Raw genomic sequence first — 5895 nt, 5'->3', positions numbered from 1 at the left:
GATTTCAAAGACATGGATTTGAGTCCTAGTTCTGCTGTGTGACCTTCAGCAAATTTTCCAAGCCTGTTTATTAATTTTATAATGAAGATAATACCTTACAAAGTGATGAGAATAAATCCTATGGAAGTATTCTGAAATATCTTTAATTCACCTTACAAATGTAAGGAATCATTATTCTGAGTTAAAGCTTTTATGTCTGTAAGTATAGGAAAATGCCTGAGCACTCACCAGCACTACTAGTATAATCATCTCATACCACTGCTTAGCATTAAGCATGGTACATCGAAGGAGCTCAGAAACCGTTTTCTGAACAAAATAACATGTCCTAAGGAGTTCCAGAGAACCAGGGGCTAATTCTACCATAGAATATTCCCAATTACTAGAGCATGTGAAAAGAATTCTCCAGGGGAACATTAGGCTGGGATCCATACTCAGAGACGGGATGACCTAGTCTTTCCTATTCTGGGATGTGGTTCCAGCTACCCAGACATGATCCCATTTCCCCTAATGTACGTCTTGTTCCCAAGACCCAGAAAAGTCAACTGCCCCAGATCTTAGAGGAATGTCCCATTCCTTCAGTCTAACTTTCTCCTAGTCTGTGCATATATATGTTTCTCATTTCCCACTGGTTGGAACTTGGATGCAGGGCTAGTAGTGAGCCATTACCCACCATAAACAAAAAGGCAATATCCCAGAAAATGAAGGAATGAGAAAGGAAGAGCCCTACACCCCTGACTGTTCACCTGGTTGGACATTTCCATGGTGAGACAGCTTGGTTAAATAACCCTTATTTTGGTCTGTGTTAAAGAAACAAAACCAATGTCATCATCTTTAGCCTCTTTTACAGCTAAAGTGCAATACCTGGGCTCTGCCCATCTGGCCTTCCCACTGCAGAGTTATGGAGGCCTTGGGGAGCTCTGGCTGCTAGCAACTACTTTGAAGCGCACCAAAAATAAGGTGGATTAATGGATAAATAAAGAAATGAGTAAATATATAGATATGTAGAAAAGCCAGTATAATACAATAAGTCCCCCACACATGAACGAGTTCTGTTCCGAGAACACGTTCGTAAGTCCAATTTGTTCGTTAAGTCCAATAAAGCTAGCCTAGGTACCCAACTAACACAATCAGCTATATAGTACTGTACTGTAATAGGTTTATAAAACTTTTCACACAAATAGTACATAAAAAGCAAACACAAAAAATAAAGGAAACATTTTTAATCTTACAGTACAGTACCTTGAAAAGTACAGTAGTACAGTACAACAGCTGGCATACAGGGGCTGGCATCGAGTTAACAGGCAAGGAGAGTTACTGACTGGAGGAGGGAGAGGAGGTGGGAGATGGTAGAGCTGAAGGATCGTCAGTAATAGGAGACGGAGGGCAAGCTGCAATTTCACTCACGCCTGACGTTGATGGCAAAGGTTCTGGTTCCTTGCTGGATTCAATTCTATCTACCCTCTCGAATAAACGATCCAGTCATGTCTGGGTAGTAGCTCTTTTTTCTCATCATAGATGACATGGTAGAACTGGATTGCATTCTGAACTGCTGCAAACTTCGTGTACCTTTCTACGTTTGGGTCCTGTGCGTCAAAAACTAACAGTGCCTCCTCAGATAAAGAAGATCCCCTTGCCATTTCCTGCATCCTGAATCTCATCAGTTCTTCAGTTACTTCTTTCTCTTGTCTCTCCTCGTCCTTTCTCTGGGCCTCCAATTCCACCAGGCCTTCATTAGTAAGCTCCTCGTGTTGCACAGCAAGGAGTTCAATGAAGTCATCCTTTTGCAGATCTAGCTCCAGCTTCTCGCTGAGGGTCACTAAGTTGCTGAAGACCTCTTTGGACTCCTCATTCACCTTCTCAAATCCATAAAAATTGTGAACAAACTTTGAGCAAAGGTTCTTCCAAACCCCATTTATGGTGACAGCTGTAACCTCTCTTCAAACAATGTCCATGTTTTTTATGGCCTCGTAGATGTTACAGTCCTTCCAAAGTTGTCACAAGGTTGTTCCTGATTCGTCACTCACCTTTACTGCCTGACAAAAAGTGTGACTTAAATATTTCCTTGGACTTGAGGACATGAGGAGGGGGAAGGGTAAGCTGGGACGAAGTGAGAGAGTAGCATGGACATATATACACTACCAGTTGTAGAATGGATGGCTGGTGGGGGGCAGCCGCATGGCACGGGGAGATCAGCTCGGTGCTTTGTGACCACCTAGAGGGGTGGGATAGGGAGGATGGGAGGGAGATGCAAGAGGGAGGAGATATGGAGATATACGTATATGTATAGCTGACTCACTTTGTTATAAAGCAGAAACTAACACACCATTGTGGGGCAGTTGTACTCCAATAAAGATGTGGAAAAAAAAACACCCAAGTTCATCAGAAAAAAAATTTCTATAATAATTAAATAATTCTTTTTTCTTTAACAGATCTTTATTGGAGTATAATTGCTTCGCAATACTGTGTTAGTTTCTGTTGCACAACAAAGCGAATCAGCCATGTGCATACACTATAACTCCCTGGCCCATAGGTTGGAGGAGCAACATAGTATTTGGTGGCAGGTGCACTACTTTGATGTTGGGATTTAAGTTGTCCGTGAATGCAGGGTGGCCCGGAGCACTGTCCAGCAGCAAAAGAATGTTGAATGGGACATCCTACTCCAAGCACTATTTCTCTACCTCCAGGATAAAGTGGAGGAAAAAACAGTCCTGGAATATAGCCTTTGTAACCCAGGCTTTGGGGTAACTCTTCCACACAACAGGAAGAGAGCCCTTGGCTATGTTTTTAAGGGCTCTTGGGTCCTCTGAATGATAAACTAAGAGAGGCTTCAGCTTCATATCGCCAAAAGCATTGCCACCAAACAACAGAGTTAGTCTAACCTTTGCTGCTTTATAGCCTGATATCAACTTTTCCTCCTTACTTATGTAACTTCGGTCTGGCATCCTCTTCCAGTATGGTCCTGTCTCATACACATTAAAAACCTGTTCGGGTAAATACGTGCCTTCATCAACAGTTTCTCGAAGTGTTTCAGGAAATTCCTGGGCAGCTACCATATCCGCACTTGCTGCCTCACCACTTACTTTTACACTGTGAAGGTTGGCTCTAGCCTTGAACCAATGAAATCACCCATGGCTGGCATTAAAAGATGCGCCCTCTGATTCTTTGCTGTGTTTCTTCTTTAAGTCTTCATAAAGGCTTTTAGCTTTCTCTTGAATTGGCATTAAGCTGAGCAGGACTCAGCACTGATGCTGATCCTGAATCCACACGCTGAGAAGTTTCTCCATCTCCTCCATCACTTTTCCATGCTTCTCTGATATTATTGTCGACATCATCGGCACACCAGACTTCCATGTTCCGTGATCTTGTCCTTGTTCTTTAGATTTGTGCTGATGGTGGAATGATTCATGTTATAAGAATGAGTGATGGCTACCATCTTTCCACCTCACTCCACTCTCTCAATTATTTTCACTTTCATTTCCATCGTTATCTCTTGGCATTTCTTAGCAGTACCAGCTATATCACTGCTGCGTTTAGGCTTGCTTCCGGACATCCTGGGCTTGAAATAAAGACACTGTACCACTGTACTACTGTACTCTATACAGTACTGTAAAGTACACAAAAGCACAACCACTTGTAGAGGATGCATGCACCTGACAATCTACACCAGACATGTGAACTAACTTATGTGATTGGACATGGGGACACACGTTCGCATCTTTGAAAGTTTGCAACTTGAAGGTTCATATGTAGGGGACTTACTGTAAAATGTTAAAGACAGAATCTAGGTGGTGATATACAATGTTCACTATAAATTCTTTCAATTTTACTGTATGTTTGAAAATGTTCATAATAAAATGTTAAGGGGAAAATACCATCATCTCACCTTAAAAAAGTATTCTAATAGTCTCATAAATGTTTTTGTTGTTGTTTGGTTGTTTGCTTTTAGAGTAGATTTGTTTAATTCAGAATCCAAATGCAGTCTACATGTGACATTTGGTTAATACATATCTTCGTTATTTTTCTTTGTTTCCTGTTCATTGTCATTGTTGGGGTTCAACAGGAGCCAAGGCAGGCAAGATATGCCTGGAAAAAGTGTAAATTATTTCACCAGAGCCAAGGGAATTTAGGAACTCTCATCAAGCTGCTTATACTAGAAGAGGTCATCTATGCTTCCAGAAAAACTCAGTGTCCAAGGGGCTGTGCACAAGAGGTCTCTATTTGGGCCCATATATGACAACAGGGACTCAAAACTTTTGATCTCAGGAGCAGACATTGGGCATCAGGAAGGTATCTAACAAACATGGGGGACCGTTTGAGGGATGCACACTCCCATCTTCCTGTACTCTTAAATGATGCATTGCTCATAATTAGCATGCAGAGATTTGACAGATGAATGAATGGCAGGGTCTCAGTCCCTGTTCTCCCGGGTTGTTTCTCTCATGAATCTGAGTGTGCTGCTGTGTGCCTGTAAGCAGCGCACCTACAAGAGAAGGCATGAGCTCCCCAACTGAAGGTTTAAGACACACAAAGAATGTAGGATTTCAGTTATTGAGATGGTATGTGAAGCCAGGATAACTCGATGTTGAGTCACAGAATGTTGGAATGACTTAAACATTTCCTGATTTGAGTTTTGTGTACTGAGCCTGGTGTTGAGGATATTTGGGCCTCAACTATGAAGAAGAAGAAGAAGAGGGCTTCAAGAATCGGAAACAGCCTACTCCATGCATAGCATTTTCTTACTAAGCAGGTAACCCACTGTCCCTTGCTTGGCCAGTGCACAGAGGCTAAGGAAACTTCATAAGCAGAGTCCCTCACTTGAAAAGCTCCTTTCCAAGGCCCTCAGTTTTCCTCAATGAAAAACGAAAGCAAGCAATAGTCTCAGGCAGGTGGAAGCCATGGACCACTAGGGGTCATCCTCTATTCCTTGGTGGCAGTCTCAAGATTGTCAGCAGTCCCACCACATCCACATATTTGACCCCAAGGAGAAAAAGCTAAATGAGTCACTGCTTGGGACCACTATGATCCTGGTTTCACTCACCAACCCAAGACCATCCTGGCAGAGGTAGGTTTCAGGAAGTGGGGAGGACCAGGTACTTCAAGGAGCTGGACTTGGGACAGTGTGGAGGGAGACCAAAGGGCTGGAGCCCCAAGGGGCTCACTCTTAGGTGAGAAGCACCACCAGTGCAAGACAATGCAGAGAAAGTTAGAGACATGGAATCACGAATTAGTTAAGAGGCTGAAAGAAAAAATTTTAAACTATTAATAATCAAAAAAAAATTCAATCAACCAAGGTAGAGGGAAGATTGAATTATCTTCTCACTCTCTCTATAGATACTGATACTATAAAACTGTTTTGCTCTCTGGGCTCAGAATTAGTTTGTGGTAATGTGGCTAAATGCACTAAAAAGGTCAGAATTGTTAGTAAATATGGGACTGTAATGGTGCCTCCCTCAGGAAAATTGTGAAGAAAATTGAAATCAGCCAGCACACCAAGTACACTTGCTCCTTCTGTGGTGAAACCAAGATGAAGAGACAAGCTGTGGGGATCTGGCACTGTGGTTCCTTCATGAATGGTAGCTGGTGGTGCCTGGACCTACAATACCGCCCCTGCCCTCACAGTAAAATCAGCCATCAGAAGACTGAAGGAATTGAAAGTCCAGTAGAGACTCCACCATTTGAAACATTGCTAGCTTATAATAAATGGGTAAATTTATTACAACAACAAAAAAAAATTGTTGTCTTGTGAAGAAATGATAAAGAGTATGCAGCCAAAAAATGCAGGGGAAAAAATGTATCACAGGGCTCTATCACAGCTAATAACAACATGTTACTTTTTCTGGATTTTTTTGTTGTTTGTATTTATCAGCTTTTAAAAACTTATATTTTTGTTAATTT

The 5895-nt window shown here is 42.0% G+C and overlaps 1 pseudogene across 1 annotated transcript; it reads left to right on the top strand.

Moving 5' to 3' along the window:
- Positions 1 to 4166: 4166 nt before the first annotated feature.
- On the top strand, positions 4167 to 5663 carry LOC307065388 (large ribosomal subunit protein eL43-like; annotated as a pseudogene). Its single transcript has 2 exons — positions 4167 to 4287; positions 5371 to 5663. The product of its transcript is annotated as a large ribosomal subunit protein eL43-like (transcript).
- The last annotated feature ends 232 nt before the right edge of the window (positions 5664 to 5895 follow it).

Source organism: Hyperoodon ampullatus, assembly GCF_949752795.1.
Source record: "Hyperoodon ampullatus genome assembly, chromosome: 2".
Lineage (NCBI taxonomy): Eukaryota > Metazoa > Chordata > Mammalia > Artiodactyla > Ziphiidae > Hyperoodon > Hyperoodon ampullatus.
Note: the sequence above shows the minus strand (reverse complement) of the source record. Positions and strands in the feature narration are given on the sequence as shown.